The sequence below is a fragment of the Sapajus apella genome, unplaced genomic scaffold (genome assembly GCF_009761245.1).
Source record: "Sapajus apella isolate SASKATOON/1434 unplaced genomic scaffold, GSC_monkey_1.0 scaffold19, whole genome shotgun sequence".
Classification (NCBI taxonomy): domain Eukaryota; kingdom Metazoa; phylum Chordata; class Mammalia; order Primates; family Cebidae; genus Sapajus; species Sapajus apella.
This window is the reverse complement of record NW_022436959.1, coordinates 1,119,463-1,139,093: the sequence shown is the minus strand read 5'-3', so window position 1 is coordinate 1,139,093 and position 19,631 is coordinate 1,119,463. Positions and strand designations below refer to the sequence as shown.

The following is a 19,631-nucleotide window of genomic DNA, read 5'->3' as shown; positions in this document are numbered from 1 at the left end:
AACAACACTCTAAAGCCTTAGATTCTAGATTACTGCTCTGTCATCATGTGAAAGCTTTTCTAGTCCTATATTTCTAGGATATCACAGATTGCTCGAAATGAGCTAGCAAATTAGTAGACTTCCAAATCCTGTGGTAATCCAAAGATACTTACTGTAATGATAATTTTATTTATGTGATGTTCAGCTACTTCCCAGCATCTCTGCACTCACTGAAATCCCAAATCACTAATTTCCATTCATGACTGAGAGTATTAGGCCTTGGCTTGGCTGAATATCAGCAGATATGCAAAGCAACTCATCTTGCTCTGAGATTCAACCCTGCCTATGGTTTAATCTCTTTGTTCCACCAGTGTTGCTTCACTACAAAAGCTTAAGTAATATTATCAAAAGAAAGAAGTTGTAAAGGACTCACACAATTTACTCTAAGCAACATTTGCTGTATGTTTAAGTGCACAACGTATTCTTAGGAATTCTGTCCAACATGCAGGAAATGGGGACCATTGGGCCAGAAGGCATTCCTGATAAAAAAGATGGTATTCAACCACATGGATTTTTTTTCTTAATGTTTTGTGGAATTCTTAATAGAGCTATTTATTAAAGGAAAGTTTAACGGGACTGATCTTAGAGTGAGCTTTGGCCTCCATTTGCCAGAGCTCACTCTAAGCTCAGTCCTCTTAAACTTTCTCAAAGCTCACTCATTTCACCTATTTGATTTAGATGAAATCATCAAGGGGAACATCTTTAGGAGACTGAGACTAGATGCCGCTAAGAAGGCTTTGCAGCATGATTCTGATTTAGTTATTGAAGAGATTGATGACTTTTTCATGGTGAGTTTTACATTAAAATAAATCTTTAGGGAGTGCAGATATAGGATAATATCTGGTATTGAAGGCACGACTTTGAAGGACAAATTAACTGAAAGAATATTTAGTCAATATTTTCTCACTAAACAAAATTTGCAGAATTGAGTAAGTTTAGTAATTAAATCACTCCTTATCCTGAATTTATACTTGTCTTCATGAAGAATTATCTGCTTATAACAAGAGTTACCTTCTCAGTCATGGTTTATTATTAAAATTAAACCCACGCTCCATACTGAGTTGAAAGAGGGGGCCACAAAGCACAGTAAGTAGCAGGGCCAAGGTATGTGAGGAATAAGAAAGAAATGCCACAGATGGATGAGTGCTGACTCTGCAAGAGGAAACAGCATACTATTTTAATTCCCCTTGCCAAACAGTGTAACAGAGAAATGAAGATTTAGCTGTCCATCTTGAGTTCACTATGAGCAATGGTGAAAGCAAAAGTTAACATGTTTGTGAATACTAACATGCTGTTTCTCTGTTACCAGAGCAGGCAGTCCAGGTGCCTTGTGGAGGTAAAAGAGATAAAGGTGCCGTGGCATGATGACAGAGTGAGGGAAGTTACTGGCCCAGTGCGTGAGGAAAGTTCTGAGATCCTAGTGCCACACCGTCCAGTAGAGTAGCCACCAAACACGTGGCTAGGGAAGCCTTGAAGTGTGTGCCCAGTGTGACTGTGCAGCTGAATTGTAAATTTTATTTAATTTTAGCAAATTTAAATTTAAAAACCAATACTCAATTCAGTTATTGGAAAACTTTGATGTATGTTTGGAACAACTTGTGTACATGAATCTACTTTTTAAACTATGAATTTTATGAGATCTAAATACAGATTTCCTGTGAAAATCCAGTATCCAAATTGAGCTGTGTTGTAAGTGTAAAACACATGTCATATTTCAAAGACTTAGCATGAAAAATTCCATGTAAATATTTTGTTAATAGTTTTGTAGATACACGTTGAAATGATAATAATTTGGACACAGTGGGTAAAATAACATATATCATTAAAATTAACTGATCTGTTTCTTTTTACTTTTTTTCAGGTGCACTACTAGAAAAATTAAAATTACGTACATAACTTGTATCATATTTCTATTGGACAGCATCGGTGTAAAATGAGGTCTGCTATATTGTCTCTGTAGTACATTTTTTGTACACTTGTTAAAATGTCTTTTACACATTTACATACCTAGTATAATACTACAAAGTGCATAATACTAGGCAAGCATAACCAAGAACTCATTTTTTAAAAACCTGTTACCATGACCCCTATAGATTCCTTTCCACTTAGCATTACAATCTTGCTTATTTTTTTATGTCATATAAGACACATTGATAAGATGAATAGCTTTTCTTCTTCCTTCGAGCAGCCTAACCCCTTCCTTCTCGTTTTTTATTGTTACATCTTCATTGTGAATCCATTTATAAAACAGAGGGGGAGATGAAGTGGCTGAAGTGGGTGTGGAGGATTCACACACCCATCCAGCTCCACATTGCCCTAGGAGCCATCAATTCTCCCTCAAATTCTGAAGAACACAGTTTTTATTTCTGAGCTGGGCCAATCTCCCCTGCTCAGGTCTTGAGAAAGCTTGGTAGCCCTGGTGATTCCTGCAGCCGTTGCAGGTCATGGGCACCCACCCACACTGGCTTCCTGGTGGTGCCTCGTTCTTCATCACCCTTGCCATTGTTTTGGCCACTGTAAATCATTCCTGGCAAATGCAAGCAAAGGGCAGCTGTGGGACACTGGTGACCTGTCACCTCTCCCAGATGGCCCAGGATGAACTGGTCTCCTAGGTAAACTGACCCAAATCACACCAGGCAAATAAATGCTACAGGAATGAGATGGCTGCATCATACAGTAACACAGAGGGGCAACGAATGGGGCATTTTGTAATTAGCTTTTTCTTAGCTCACACTTCTCAAATGGCATTATTAATAATTCACCCAACCACCCCAAAATGCCTTTTCAATTTGACTTTAATTATTGTGATGATTGTTTAATTCAATCACCTATGGCCTTACTCCACTTGACAGGCTGACAGGCTGATGAAACCATCTTCCCCTATCTGCTCACTTTCCTTCCATATATGAATGCAGCAACAAGTATATCAACATACAGGAAACACAATGCACTTGTCAGTTCCTAGCAAGGTAAACACAGCCAAGGTCCTTAATATTTTGGCAAGTAAATTTCCTCATCTAAAACAGGAACACACACACACAAAATTTGTCCTGTTAGGGCTGTTGGAAGATTCAGTGACTTATTACATCCACATATAAAATGTATTGAGCAGTGCCTGGCACACAGTAAATGCTCAAGGCAGATTGAGATGGGGCTGCAGCATTTAGCTGATCCATCTGAAAAGAAGGAGACGATGAATTTCAGGGTTTGATACATTCTTGGTTATTCCCCCAGGACAGGGATCTTGCTTTACATTAAAATTCCTGATTATCAAAGTGTTATATGTGTGCATGAATGTATTTTTAGCGGGGGCAGAGAGGAGGTTCATAGCTTTGACATTCTTAAAGAGCTCCATAATCCAATAATAGCTTAAGAACTACTGTTTCAGATTTTTTTATAAACATTTTTTACTGCTTCCATAAAAGGCTGGTTTCTTCTGTCATTCTTACCAACAGGTGCCAGCACTTTGCTCATGTAAAGTGATACTACTGGGGGAGAGAAGGGGCCAAGGTGAGATGGACATTGACTGTCACTTAATGCACATCCTCTGGAAACCAGACTTCCTCAAAATCGACCATCGAGGTGTACTGAGGAGCGCGCTGCAGCAGGGAGAGTTAATGTGCACACAGACGCTTCCAGTCAGGCAGAATTGTCAATGTATCCAGCCATCTGGAGCCTCATGGGATCAGAGACCAGCCTACATCTCTAGAAAGGCCTTCAGCTAACAAACAGGTCACTGACCCTGTCAAGTGACCAGGTGTCCCTGATGCACTGTCACACTGTCACCCACAGTTAGGGAATTCTCCATCTCCTGCGTCGTCAGCCCTACTTCTTTAACAGACACGGAGTAGGAGATCTCTCTCTGACACCCAGTCGCCCTCAACCCTCCTTGAGTCTTCTATAGGCAAAAGCTTCCTAGCTCTTTTGTTTCTTTAGCCATTCATCACAGATCCCATTTAGGATAAAGTAAATTCTAACCTAGAGCCATGTGAAGACCCACAACATTCTCCTTTGCAAAAGGACATGTTTTAAAAAGGATAAACCAGTAAGATTTCTCTTGTTTGACTATTTCATATGCATTTCTTCATAAGCCATATGATAATGCCTTATTCTCTTTTCCTCGCTCCATTATTTGAAGTCAAGTGGATGGTAAATAGAAGACATCAAGTGTGCAATGACACTTTCAGGCACATATCAGGCACATAAGACAGGAAATCACATTTTTAAAAAAGCCACAGTGATGAGTCCTCAAAATCAGGAGACGAGCACAGGAAAAGATCTAAGGCAGAGACAGAAGCCCCGAGTTCAGCCCCCACTCTCTGCACCGAAGCCAATGGCAATATCTTTCCTCTACCCGTTCAGAAAAATTATAGTTCCTCTGGAATCCTGCTCTCTGCTTAGGTTATGTCTTGCCACATACATTTTTAAGTTTTCAGCTAAAAGGGTCCCTACAGGCAAAGAGTTTCTCTCTCCTCACGCTGCCCCTCCATTGCCTGTTTATAGTACTGCTTTCTTGTTCTTCCTGTTTCTACCCAACGAAATTGAAAATTTCATCACCAGTGTCAGAAAATTAAACCCCAGGGAGCAGAGCAATAGCTCAGAGCATCCCTTTCCTGGCAGACAGCCAATCCTTGAATATAAGTTTGCAAACCCTCTCTGGTTTTTCCGAGGTTTAAAAGGATGCAAAATAGAGTGATTCTGAAGCATGCTTTTTGACTGCTGAAATCTTTCCAACTGCACCTCAATTTATCTTTGCAATTAATTAAAAAACATATTTAAATTTGGAGATGGGTTTCACAAAAGAAGTAAAGGACATGACCTAGCTCAGTTACACATTTCCCAAGCAGAGAACAGTGGTACATGGAGAAGAGATGCTTCGTTCCATGGCTGGGGGTCTGAAGAAGTGTTTGACAAGCCATTGTAATAACATCTCTCTTCACAATGCAAACACCAGCAACATAATCAAGCAGCTCCGGGCTCCGTGCCTGCACCTTTTTCTCTCTTCCTAGCAATACACAGGGTTGACTCTTGCTATTAATGTAGCTTTAGAAACATTTTCTTTTAAAATGCATCAACACCCAGGGAAATAAAGCAGAACTCTGCTCTTTACACTAATCCTAACTAGACAACCAATGTCCAAGTATAATGTACAGTCAACTACAAATCGGATCAGACCCAAGCAAAGCATGCAGTCTTTTGAATTCAGAGTCTCCTGCATCATGGGAACCCTTGAATGCCCGCTCTTCCATGTGCTTGTTCCAATTTGGTTTTCTCGGCAGACAATAGGACAAAGCTACATTTAGCTCCGGCTGCTAATACCAGTGGACAGATGTGTGAGACTGAGGTTTACTCACCAAGCTCCCGTAAGTCCATCTTTCCCAACCACAAATACTGCTTCTAAGCTGCTGCCACCACAAAGCGACTTAGAGTCGTCCCCCAGAAGAACAATGTGCCGGAATACCACCAGATGGTTCCCGAGTAAGCTTGTTCATGAAACAGGTTTCCAGTTGAGCCATGTGAACAGAGACCCGCCGCACACCTTTGAATGGTATACACTCCAAGTCCAGAGGAATAAGCATGTAGCTTTGCTTATGTTTATGGAGCTGGAGCCCAGGGATGCTCCGATTGGCAGGAGTCGAGGAAAGATCAGCCAATCAAAGGGCGCCTCCATTTCAGGGAAACTCCTGCTCATTTATTTAGCATCTTCAGAGATCATCGGCTTTTCTAGGAAGAGCTTTTCTCTTAGAGTATGACAGGAGAAAAATAATAACTTCATTTCTATTTCAGTGCCCTATGCTCTTTTTTCAATAAACACATAGCTCCCCTTCTTAGTCCTTCTCAATATCCCCATTTTCTTATAAAGAACCAAAAAACAAATAAGGAAAAGAAGAGAAAGAAAAAGCTGGTGATGGGCTGGAGATAGTTCATATTCATCAGCCTCCACCTTGTTGGGAGAAAGAGGGCGGGGGTGTGCCTGGGCTCAATAATTACTGATTCTGTTGCCATAGAAACAGACTGGCTGCAGCGAGTTGGATTCGTGTAGAACATCTGCTGCCAGACCCATAATCAACTGCAATCTCATCTCTTCCCCTCTCTCTACTTTTATTTGATTGTGAGTTTGCTTTCTCCTACCTTCTCTTCACATACAGTTTTTGTCCAGAAATGTCACGGAACCACCTAGCGATGGACACACAATGCATGCACACCAGGGGTGCTCACATACCCAGGAATGCAAGCATTGGAGAGTGTATCCCAGCAGGGGTCCCACTGGGAGGATCCACACTCTAATTCTTACACAGGATGTAAACAAACATAAACAGCCTCTCCCCTAATTAAAATTACTGCAACTTTTAACCTAAAGAATTAGGGGAGTATCTTTAAAAATATTTGTTGCCTAACAGCCCTGAGAGCTCCGAAAATAAAGTTTGTAATCGTATTTCTCCGAGGGGCACTGCGGTGGTTACTAGCAAACCTTTGGAATGAAGCGATTACATGAGAGCCCTGTAGAAGATTTTGCAAGCACGGAGTGTTCAGGAACAGCTCTTTTCTGCATTAGCACCTCACGAAGGCACTCTGAACACTGGGGATCTCCCTGGATTTTCTCAGCCCATTTTTATACCCTCAGATTCCTTCCCCTGCTTGCTCCAAATTCCCTGGTTGCATGACTAGAATTAATGTCACCAACTCTGAATGTGCTGCTATCTCTCTCCTTAGCAGCAGGGGCCGCCACTGAGCAGTAAATGGCTACACATCCTGCTCAGACTCAGGCGGGGGATCAGAAGTTGGCAATCTCACCCAGAGGTCTGCGGAAGCCCTTAGTTCCACAGAGATTGATGGAAAATGGTAAGTGTCACTGAAGGCTCCAATTTGGGCTTATGTTAGAGAGAAAGGAATTATCCTATGCCCTATTGTCATCTGCCTTAGCATCATAACAACCTCAAGGAGAACATTTTCTTCCTTAAAGGTCTCTGCAAACCTGGTACCCTCAGCCCATAATGACCCAGATGAGGCTTCTGAGGAGGCTGGAGCCTGCTCTTTGTGCATTTCTGGTTCTTGAAGCCATTTCTATCTACCACCACACATGCACTGTCCAAACAGCAACAGCAGCCCTAGGCCTTCTTTCTTCCTGAACAAAGCTCAGTCTAAACTCCATATCCATCCAATCCAAATACGCAGCTGTAGCCCATTGTTTTCGTTTTGTTTTGTTTTGAGACAGAGTCTTGTTAGAGTGTAATGGTACAATCTTGGCTCACTACAATCTCTGCCTCCCCAGTTCAAGCAATTCTCCTGCCTCAGCCTCCTGAGTAGCTGGGATTACAGGCATGTGCCACCATGCCCAGTCAAGTTTTGTATTTTTAGTAGAGACGAGGTTTCACCATGTTGGCCTGGCTGGTCTCGAACTCCTGGCCTCAGCTGATCTGTCCACCTTAGCCTCCCAGGGATTACAAGTGGGAGCCACCACACCCGACTGCCCATTGGTCTTGATGTTGGATTTGTGCCTTCAAGCATCTGAATCCTGGTTTTCCATTTTGTCTCCTTATGCCACTAAGTGTAGGAAGAAAGTATCACCCAGGTGCAGCATCCAGTGCCAACACTGGCAATTTTTCTCAGCTCTGCCCAGACAACCTCCACCCTCAGTGTTGTCGATTGTTCAGGTTTTCTCTACCACCTTTCTGGAACGTCTCCTCTAACCTATCCTGCCTAATCTCCTCTGCCATGGGGACACCTACCCTTTGCCTTCCCATCTCTTGAAGGGTGTCTAAATCCTCACTGTTTATGCAGAAACCATTGTTCCATCCAAGTCTTCCCTTAAAAAAATTTAATAAATATTTCAACAAATACTTAGCCAGTGTCTCTATGCCAGGCACTTGTGTTAGTGATACAACAAACTGACATGTTTCTGCCTTACAACCTGCAGACCCTAGTAGAGGAGGCAAAAATATTAAACACAGCTGTGATACAGGGCATAAAAACAAAGCTATGAACTCTGTGTTCTATTAGTACAAATAATCACTTAGTGAGATCAGGAAAAGCATTTCGGAGAAAGTGACATCAAGCCATGACCTGAAGGAAGAGTAAAAGTTAATATATTGAGAGTGAAGGGAAGAGTGACCCAAACTCAGGCGTGCTAGGAGGCAACATAGCCATATCTTTGAAATTCTGAAAGAAGCCAAATGTGAAAGAATCACAGTGAGAATGACTGGGAGGACGATGTGCTTAGACACCAGGTTAAGGAGTTTGGTTTTTAACCTACAAGCAATGACAGCTCATTGCAGTGCAACATTAAATTACCCCTTGCCCCTCCTAACATACCAACATAACCCAATATATTCCTCAGTTGATCTGAATGACAGATGAAGAGAATACCAATCTGATTGAAACAATCTATTTCAAGACATCCGTGATTTGTTGGGCTGATCTAGCTAACATTTACTGAGCAATTAATAATCCAGGAATTAATCCAGCAATTAATAATCCAGTGCATTCTAAGCACTTTATCTAGATTAACCAATTTAATCCTCCCAAAGACCTGTGAGATGTTGTTATATTATTTATACAAATGAGGAAATTGAGGCATGAGTTTAAGCAACTTGACTGAAATAACAACCACAAAAAAAGTAGCATAGCTGGGATTTGAATCAAGGGATTCAAGGTCTAGCTTCTCGAAATATGATCCACAAGGATCACCTACATTAGAAATTCTCATTAAATGCAGATTCCTGGGTTCAAGTGCATCTCACCCCAACAAGAATCTCAGAAGAGTAGAATCAGGAACATTTTCCTAAGCACTCCAGGAATTCTTATACACACCACAGTCTAGGAATCACTGCCAAGAGATATTTTCATAAAGAAGGAGAAGACTACCCCAAAATTAATCTTCCATGTATAAATGGAAAAAGGCATTTTTTTTTTTTTTTGAGAATGCGACAGAGGGTGTCACTATTTCAAGCCATTACAAAAGACCATCTACATGAGAATAAGACCATCTTTCTTTTGAATGACTGTGAATTCTGGTTCTATCATAGAATCCAAAGTTAAAGTGGAGGGTAGGTAGATAGCACAGTCTGGCACGTGGTAGTTATCCTACTTAGGAGGTTTATGAAGCAAGAGCATGCATGTTCCCAAAGACCACATTCTCTAGGTAATACAGATGCTATTAGATCTGTCAGCAATAAGGTGGGAAGGCTATGTATTATTATTGTTGACACTATGTGAAATGTCATAAAGTTCTTTAAGGTAATTTTTATCCCAGAAAAGTCCTTTTTTTTTTGAGACCTGTCGCCAGGCTGTAGTGTGGTGGTGCAATCTTGGCTCACTGCAACCTCCACCTCCGGGGTTCAAGTGATCCTTCTGCCTCAGCCTCTCGGGTAGCTGGGACTACAGGCATGCGCCACCACACCTGGCTAATCTTTGTATTTTTAGTAGAGACAGGATTTCACCATATTGGCCAGGTTGGTCTGGAACTCCTGACCTCGTGATCTGCCCATCTCGGCCTCCCAAAGTGCTGGGATTATAGGTGTGAGCCACTGTGCCTGGCCCAGAAAACTCATTTTTAAGACAAAATTGCAAGGTAAACAGATAACTTTATTTTAGCTTTCAATCCTCCTCCCCCTCATCTATTTGAAAGCTAACAAGATAGCTCTTTCATTCACCTAGCTAGTCATAGTTTTACTTCTAGAAAATAAGCAGCTTGATTGATATTTTTAGAGGGGCCACGTCACGAAAACATAGCTGTAGCATCTTTGAGGAAACTTCCAAATAATTTTTCCATGGGATCTTGTCCAGTGGTTTTGTTATGGAGATCACAGACTGGGTGCTCTATTTAGTTAACCTGGCCTTTCTGGAGATTTTTTTCCCATTCTAGACTGTAATGAAAAGAGGATATGCCAGCTTATAGGGCTGCTGGTGAGCCTCAAAAAGAGGGAAGCTCAGATTTTGTTGGCATGGTATTTGGATGACTGCTTGTCAAGCTCCCCAGAACTGGCATGAAGCTGTTCTGCATACACCTAATGGACTTGTACTCCACGGGCTAACACAGATGATGGGTAGCCTATCATCCAGCTTCTGAACATACTCAGATTTATTATGTGCTGTCCACAGATAGGACAAGGGAATCACAGTATCAAATATTTAGAAAATTCAGGGGGTGTAGTGGGAATCATCCTTGGGCATCTGAATGAGAGTCAGAAGAAATCTCTATTTCACTCACATGTTACAACCTGTACTCCTTGTTCTGCTTGGAGCCGGCACTGTCAGTACCATTTATCTCATACTGTCTTGGGGCAGATTTGATCTCATGAAATTTTATTCCTTTCCATAAACACGATTTATTAAATGTATTGTTACTAAATCTGATCTAATTCTTATACATTTGTAATACTTTAAAAATAAATCCACAAATCAAAAAAGAATGTTAGGTGATATGCATGTATTTTTGAATAAAAAATATAGTGACTGTTATAGAATGATTTCTAAACTGGCTGTCCAAATTCTCCTTAGTTCACCTATAGGCCTTAACTGAAATGAGCACCTTTTATTTTAGCATTTAAAAGGCGAATGAAGGGATTTATTGGGCCCTAAGAGAGGTGGCACTTATACCCATCCCTTTCATTTTTCAACTCCTGGTCCCAAACTGGATGCTTCCACTGGGTATCCATTTCATCAGGGTGCATGTTCATTGCTGGCAATGAAGGTGATGGTAAATGGTCTTTACAGTTTATGACATGGTTATGCTGCAACCCATTTTTGTTTGATTAATTCATTCTTATGAGGGAGATCATGAGGGTCAAACTGAGCCTAAGAAAATTCCAAACAAGTATGGCGTATACGCAGTAGGCTTTTCTCCAACTACAGTGCAGCCCTCTTATGGAACGCCGTCATACACACACATGTACATGCCTGTGCCCACACACACAAAACACACTGATATCACTTTCAAAACAGCAACAGGCCCAGTACAGACTCAATCAGACTGTATCTTCCAAGGGCATGAGGTGAGAAGTGAGGACTGTTCCCCAGTGGGTATAGCCACTACTGGCTCAGTGAAACTACCTTTTTTCATTCAAGAGACCTTGGACAGATATTTCTTTAGTATTTGGGCTGACATATGGTTATCTCTGATCATTTTACAGGGTGCATTTTTAAAATCAAAACATATGCAAAACCTCAACTGAACACAGCCAGAGGAACTCTTACAACTCTTTTTACCTGAAAGGGAGATATCAATAATAATCAATAGAAATATTCCCATACATAGGCACCTGCATCTATTTTCCTCACTTTCATGGAGAGATGATCCTGAGGAGAACGTGCAAAGCCTGCCACACTGTCACTTTATCTTTTTGTCCCAGGATGCTGAGCTCTCTGTGATAAACCTGGACACCTGTGAAAGCTTAGGAGAGTAACAGAAAATGCAGATATAGTGCTTACCATGGGCCTGTGCTATAAAAGGCCCCATTTCCAAATGGAGAAATAAGGCCCAAGATATTCAGAGAACATGTCTCCAGTTGCCATCTCGTAAGTGAGGCACTCAGGAGTCAAACTCAGGTGTCCATCTGCAAAGCACCCTGAGCAGCACACCCCACTGTGACCTCAGCTGGAGCGGGTGGGATTGTTCCCAAGCATCCTAAGGCTGAGTTATAAAATATGAGTTATTAATATGAAGTTTATTTCCCTGGACTTTGCTATTTTTATTACCCACAAAATGGCTAACATATAAGTGATACCTACAAACACTATGAAATAAAACCAAAATCCACAAAATACATAATACATACCCATCCTATAAGCAGATCTCCAACCCATGCACTTCTTCCTGCCTCTTCCAGAGTACCAGCCTCAGACAGGTGACCCTGATTTACATTCACAGGATTAGAAAGTTAAGGACTGGAAGTTCCTGGGGCATCACAGACCTAATAAATGAGGGGGCTGACTCAGAAGAACATGGGCCTGAGGAACAAGGACCAAAACAATGCATCTCTGATCATTCTGAGTGCCTTCAATGGGATAGTTGGTGAAATTCTGAGTTTATCACTTGCCAATTTGAATTTTCCAAATATACCATGGAAATGAATTACAGAATTGCAGGCTGATGAAAAATCAAGCCAGAAGGGAAAATGAAAATGCCAAAATTCTCAGTTCAGTCTTGCCAAGCACATCCACTGGCAATATGGTGATAAAAAGCGACTGGGCCAATGGTAAGATATCCTTTAGATGGTGCAAAGTGGGAAACAGCTTCTTCACCATAGGAAAAGGGAAGCTTCTGGACTTTCATCACATCCTCCTTGGTTTTCAGATCTAATGAACAAGTAAACCTCTTCCAATTCCAAAGCACATCCATTTTACATTCAAATAATTCTACATTTCGAGAAAAAAAATTTGTTTCTGATATTCTCATTAAAGGACAAATTTCATTTCAGTTTGTAGGTATTAAACCCATGGCTCACCATATTTTATCAAATGGTTAAACATTTGATGCCCTTACTTTTTCTGGTCATTCTTCTCTTCATAGGTATTTTATCAAACTAAAAGGCTCACAGATAACCTATGCAGTCTGGTTTCTTGTGACAGCAAGATTATACTACAATCAGGGATGTGGGGAAGAATATAGGGTCTGAAGAGCAAGACAGAAACCAACAAGCTCAAGAAGACAAGCAGACTCAGTTTACCCAGGCAAGCAAGGAAAAAGAAGAAACTAGAGAGAGATGAAGGCAGTCAATTCCAGGGAGGTCATGCTCTGAGACGTGGAAGGGGGTGGACAAAGCAGAGTGGCTTAAAGGGAGATCCAAGAGGTCTGTTCAGGGCCAGATATGGAACCACAAGGGGAGGGCACCCATAGGCCCAGTGAGTCACTATATGAAATTCTAGGGTGAGTCCTGTTTAAACCCAATTGTTTTAACTTTGGATCTTGGTAGTAACTTGGCTTTATCAGAAGCCAGTCACGACACAATTATGTGTCCAGAGTTTCAATTAATATCAGCAACAACCGATAACCTCTCTAAACAAGCCAACTAAGAGTGTGCCTGGTCTTAGCAAACCAGCACTGCCATCACAAAAAACAGGACTGCTGTTCTTAAACCCAATCTTTCAATCGCAACAGCTTGTAAGAGCCAGATCACTTCAAACTGTTTTCTATCTATTAATACTTCCCATCAAAGGAAGCTTTGAAATGTGAAGCATGACCCCTAGGCAAATGATATTTGACAGGTTATTCTCAATTTTCATCAAGAATAAGCTTTATAACCTAACTGGTGGAGAAACTACATTTAGAAAAAAAATAACATTTTATTTTGTTGCCCAATACTTGCCTGCAACTTTAAGCTACTAATTGTGGAGAGAAGTTAATTTGATATAAATAAAAATTGACCTGAAGGGCAATAATCAATCCATGCATACACAATGTAAAAATGTACCCCTGCCCCCACCAAGTCATCTCAAGCTAAATATAGAACATGGTTTCCAAAATGCATTGCCTACAATTCTCTCCACACAATCACAAGCATGAGAAAAATGAAGCAAATCTTTCAAATAATCACAAACATTGAACCTTGAATAAACGCTCTTGCTTATGTTTTGTGAGAATCGATTGTGTTGGACCTCTCAGCTGTTCTGAACATACATTGAGAAAACATATTTCACACTAAAAAATCCCAGTTGGGAAGTGAAGAGTTGGTGCATTATTCAAGTAATGTTCAGGAAGCGCCTGAGACAATGCACTCTAACACGCTGCCCTGTGTTTCTTTCAAGAACCAAAAATACAGCCTTAATATCTTGAAAATAACAAAGTTCCATTTATTATATTTTTTGCTCATGAGTTTCATTATATTAAATCTCTTTTCCAAGCAGACTATATTCTGCTCACCTGGAGAGCTTCTATGCATATGATGCTCTCTTAAATAAAGTCTTTCCTCAATGTAATTTTTCCTTGCATTCTTTCCATACAATATATGTGCTATGGCTCTTGCATAGTTATCTCTTTTCACAGCTCTCCCCAATACTGGGAACCCTTTAAGGCTGGATTTACTAATTCAACACCAGGAATACCATCTCTAGATGTCTCTGATATCTTTGCCAAGAAGACAAAATCCTACTGCAAACCTTACACTTTAGAGAGGTTATACAAGCCTTCTGAGTACTTTTGTCATTCTACCCACCTTCATAGGTAGGTAGAATGACAGCAGTACTCAGAAGGTATCCTTCATCAGGTATCTTTCATGGGATGAGGATATCTGAAAACAACTCAATGGCTCATCCCTGTTGTCTCCGATTTCTTCTTCTCCCACTCCTGCAATCCCACTCTGAGAGGGACAAGGGCGCTCTGTGAAGCACTCCTGAACACTACCCCCTTCAGAAATCCATTTTACAAGCAGTCCAGGTGCTGGGTCCAGCTCTGTCTGCAATGTGGCTTTTTTAGGGTGTCACATCTGCTTAGAATGTCCTTCCAGTTAATGAGTCTTTCTTGAATCAAGCCCGAGAGGGCTTTTGATCTCAGTACCAATCAATTTCAGGCTAAGATGCTGGGCACTAGCTGGGCTGGCAGAGCTGGCCCAAACCCATGCTTTATTTCAAGGAAGAATAAACAAACTTAGCCTAAATTTATAACATGGAATGTCAAGATAAAGAAATTCCCCCTAGCTTGACTGATCAGATCACACTTGGAGCTTGGTGCCAGTTCTACACCCACATAATTTAAAGTGTTTTTTAAAAAAAATAATAATTGTAAGATCATACATGTTAGGTAGCAAATATGGGGAACATTAAAAACATGATAAAAAAGAAAAATATAATTAATCACACTATGCAGAAGAAACCATTTTTCTTTCAAACCCCAACCCAGTATCATAGAAGCCATTGTTAAAATCATTTAACCCTTTTTAGCTTGCAGTTTTACACAGCTGAGATATAATTTTGCATGCTGCTGTACTCACATTTAACATAGTATAAACTGTAATTTCTGATATTTAGATACTATTCACAAATATCATTCTGAATGAGTAAAGAATTCTAACATATAAATAAACACATCCATAAATTAACTTATCATATCCCTACTATTGAATAATTGGGCTAGTTTCAATTTCTCACTCATAAATAACAATGAAGTGGACATCTATATGCATATCTTTGTTCCCCTCCCCCCCGAATGTCTATGATTCTAAATAGCTGAATGATATGGAATGGCTCTACAAACAAGATAATCAATGTTGGTGAATTTCCCAAAGGAACCTTGCCTCAACCAGTTTCTTAAAATTCTAGTGAAATGTCAAGGTTTCTGCCAGCAAAGTGGTAGTAGTGCATACTTTTGTGTTATCATGAATGCCAGTTCTTCCTTTCTGTTTTGTAGGAGGAGGTGCAGGTCTTCTCCCCATGCAGAGGGGTGTAATAGACCTCACAAACAGCTGGAAGCCAGGACTCTCCAGCCTCGGCCCAGCATGGTTTGAGAAGGGAATTCTTTGCCATCATCTCAGCCCTGTCTCTGTGGGGGAGCACATGCCAGCATGAAAAATCGATTGGCTTTTGTCAGGCAATAAATATCACCAAAAGAAAATCTAAAGATGTTTTTAAGACAGAAAAAAAAAATTCTGTTTCCTTCTTTTCTGGAAATAGCTTAATTTTTTCTTCTGGTCTTAAAAGAAATCGCCACTCAAAGAATCCCCCTTTTTCCTGTCATAGCCACACAATGCCCTTCAATGCCAAATAGAGTCCATAAGACTCAATTTGTTCTGTAGATTGCAAAGTTTGTTCTAGAGTGTGCTTTTTCCTTTTAAGACATTATCAGCTGATTTTAAAATAAATATTATTAATATTAACATGGATAAATATTTTTATCAATGATAGGATAAAAAGTCAATTCAATTAACATTTGTTAAGTCCACATAATTTCTTTCCTTCTTTTTGGTAGGCACTCTGGGGTAGAATGGCAAGTAAGAATTAGTCCTGGTTCTTAGGAGTAGAGTCAAGAAAGAGAGAAAGTAGGCCAGGCATCATGGCTCATGCCTGTAATCCCAGCACTTTGGGTGGCTGAGGAGGTGGATCATGAGGTCAAGAGATCAAGACCATCCTGGCCAACATCGTAAAACCCCGTCTCTATGAAAAACACAAAAATTAGCTGGGCATGGTGGCGCCTGCCTTAGTCCCAGCTACTTGGGAGGCTGAGGTGGGAGAATAGCTTGAATCCAGGAAGCAGAGGTTGCAATAAGCCGAGATTGCACCACTGCACTCCAGCCTGGTGACAAAGTGAGGCTCTGTCTCAAAAAAAAAAAAAAAGAGAGAGAGAGAGTATGTGAGTATGTAGATAATGCCCATAATCTAAGATCATGATTTTCAGGCCTTTGCAATTCTGCAGCATTGCCTCAAGGTAGCCATGTGGTGGGACAGAGAATGAATGGGAACCCATTTAAAGCAAAGTTATTTGGCTAAAATAAGTTTCCAAACTCAATGTATGGCTGATTAAGTTAAATGCTATTAGAGAGGGAAAGAAAAGTGAACATAAGAGAGAATTACTCCTGTCCCTGTGGGGGTGCTCTGCAGAGCCCATACATTGGGCCTTGACGGACAGGTAGATTTTCAGCAGAAAGAGTGAAGGTTCCACCCAGGCAAGGACAGAGGCTGGGAAGTGCAAAGCATGCTGCAGCACTCAGTATGACTAATGATGGGTTAGTAGGACATGTGCTGCTAGACATAATAGGCACGCTTCTTGGAAGAGTGGTTTAGGACAGAATCTGCAACTTTGCTATCCTGCTGGAAGAAGAGAGAGCCGAAAGTTTTTGAAGACCGATGGCTTATGAGAGAGCTGTGTCCTAGAAAGGTGTTTCTGGCAGCTAGGGGAAAGAGAACTTAGCCTTGGGTCAAGTCCAGATTTAGGAAGACCAATTAAAAGACAAACAAGAGATGATGGCAGCAGGAAGGCAGGATACAGAACAAATGGAATCCATAAGTGAAAGGCACTGGGTAGCTAAGCTATGACAGGATAAAGTGATTCTTGAGATTAGTGATTTCTTTTAAGACCAGAAGAAAAAAATTAAGCTATTTCCAGGAGAGAAGGAAAATGATTTTTTCTTTTCTGCCTTAACAACACCTTTAGATTTTCTTTTGGTGGTATTTACAGCCTGACAAAAGCCAATTGATTTTTCATGCTAGCATGTGTTCCTGCACAGAGACCAGGACTGAGATAATGGTGCAGGAAAGCAGAGTCACAGCATTGAAAGGCAGGTGACCCTTCTCATACAATGGTGGATCAGTAGGACTTGGGGACCTACTAAGGAGAAAAAGGTAGGAAAGCCAGAGATGTCTCCTGGATTTCAAGTCTGAAATATGGGGTGGATTGTAATGTCACTCCTGGAGTTAGAGCCCACAGGAGCAGCAGCAGGAAGGGAACCATGAGAATGAAGAGTTTAGTTTTGGACATCCCAAGTTTGAGGAGTCTGCAGACCATCCACAGGAGACGGGGAGGTGGACTTCTGTCTGTCTCAGGTGATGGGTAAAGGTGGGAAGGAGATGGTGGTAGGAGAGGAAAAGAAGAGGGCCTCCAGGAATGCCATGCTAAAAGGGTCAGTGGCATAGGAATCCAGGAATGGAGAGGATCCCAGGAAGTGCAGGAGGAAACAAGTCTGTGCCTCGGGGCCAGGGAAGAGGATGAACAAGAACAATCAGAATGTGACCTTGAGCTAAATGAAGTGATTGCAGCAGGTGGGTGTGGGTGAACATCAAACCACATCAAGGGGAGGAGGTGGGAAAGTGGAGATGGCATTCTCTTCTGGAAAATTTGGCAGTGCAGAGACGGACAGAGATTGGATAAGAACTTGAAAGAGGAACAGGGTTGGAAAATATTGTTTAAGGACAGGAATGATTTTGGTGTATTTTTAGGCTGAAGAGAAGAGATGGGGGTGGGGGAGGATGTGAATAGCATGAAGGTGTAAGGGATAAAAGATGTATTTTTACAAATTTTTTGATGTCTATCTTCTTCATCAGAGCGGGATTCATAACAATATGACTTCTTTCCAGTCTTAAATTTAGAACAACTCAAAGACTCCTCTCAATTCCCACTTGCCTCTTAAAATCATGTCTTTTGTGACTACAGAGGTTTTCAAGTATTCAAAATATATATTAATGCACTTTAGAGTTATAGTTCTTTTCTTGTGCTAAGTTATATTTTTAGTTATCCTTTAATTTTTTTCCTAAAAATAACACTGGTAACTGGGACAATAATAATTTTATTTCTTCCATATATATTCAATGTGTCATCTGTATATAGATCTTATGTGCACTGTATACATATATCTGTGTCTGTATCTGTATATCTATATCTGTCTTGCATATATGTTCATTTCCAAAGCCACAGCAAAAAAAAAAAAGAATTAAGAAGAAGAGAGTGGCTCACAGGGTCAAGGGCTGCAGAGGTGGCAAACAAGATTGAGATTTAAACTGTCCATCGGAGGTCATTTTTTGTCAAAATCAGTAGCTTTTGTGGCTATGGAGGTTTTCAAGGACTGACAATATATTTTAGTGCTTTTTAGAGTCCTGTTTCTCTTCTTTTGCTCAGTTATATTCCTGGTGGGGGCAGAAGGCAGGCTGCAGTGGACTAGTAATAAGTGAAGAGGTGAGCTAGGAAACGGAGGCAACTATTTCAGAAACCAAGCTGGAGGGGCACAGGTGAATAGGGGGTTGAGAAAATCATTTATTTATTCTTAAAAATGTGGGAGATTTGTGTGCATTTATATTCTGGTGAGAAGACAGCATGTAAGAGGAAGAGACTGATGATATAAAGATTAGAAGTGATAATGGACAGAACCCCAGAGCAGGTGAGAGGGGATGGAATTCAAAGCACAGGAGGCCATCCCTGGGGGCCACAGCCTTGTCTGGGAGAGATTGGTGAGTGCAGGAGCAGGAGAAAAGACCCGGGTCATGCAGGAGGTCACAGGCAGAGCCGGACTAGAACCATGCCTTTCCATGCCTCATCTGGAGCACTGTGTGTGCTGTGTGATCCTTCTTGTCATTTCTATCATGGAATGGCCCCAAATGCTTTCCATTTATTAAGATGACCAGAACAGAACTACAAATTTTGCAATTCCGAAACGGTCCAATATTGGCCATTTCATGTGGTTCCACCTAATCTTGGTTCACTTAACCCTCAGAACAACTCTACAATGATCCATGTTTTACAGATGAAGAGACTGAGATACAGGGTAATTAACCTGCTCAAGTTCATCCAGCAAGGAAACGAAGGAGCTAGGGTATGAACCCCATTCCTTGGGTCCACGGCTGATGCTCCTGACTGTTAGACTTTACTGCAATTTATTGTGGTGAGTTACATGATCACAGAATAATAACATAAAAGAGAAATAGGTACTGTGAATAATACAGAAGAAGAGTGTATCAGAAATCAACAGTAAATGTTTATGGGTAAGTACTGCTGATTCCATGTAATGTACAACAATTTTTTATCAAGCCATTTGAAATTATTGTATTTGTCAGACAAAAACGTCAAATACTGGCAATTGCATATGGCTCCATGTAATATGTGTGTGTGTGTGTGTGTGTGTGTGTGTGTGAATCTGCAAAGCCCTCTCTTGATTTCTTAGCCATGCAGGGGT

The 19,631-nt window shown here is 40.9% G+C and overlaps 1 protein-coding gene across 12 annotated transcripts in view; it reads right to left on the bottom strand.

Moving 5' to 3' along the window:
- The window catches only part of ELMO1 (engulfment and cell motility 1), a 569,594-nt gene that overhangs the window by 127,469 nt on the left and 422,494 nt on the right, over nt 1-19,631 (bottom strand). The window contains exon 1 of one of the 12 annotated variants that reach the window (XM_032286652.1): nt 5,394-7,282. The exons of the other annotated variants lie outside the window; for them this stretch is intronic. The gene's annotated coding sequence lies outside the window, so the exon portion shown is untranslated. Of the gene's footprint in view, nt 1-5,393; nt 7,283-19,631 lie in introns of those variants that run through there. 12 annotated transcript variants of the gene reach the window in all.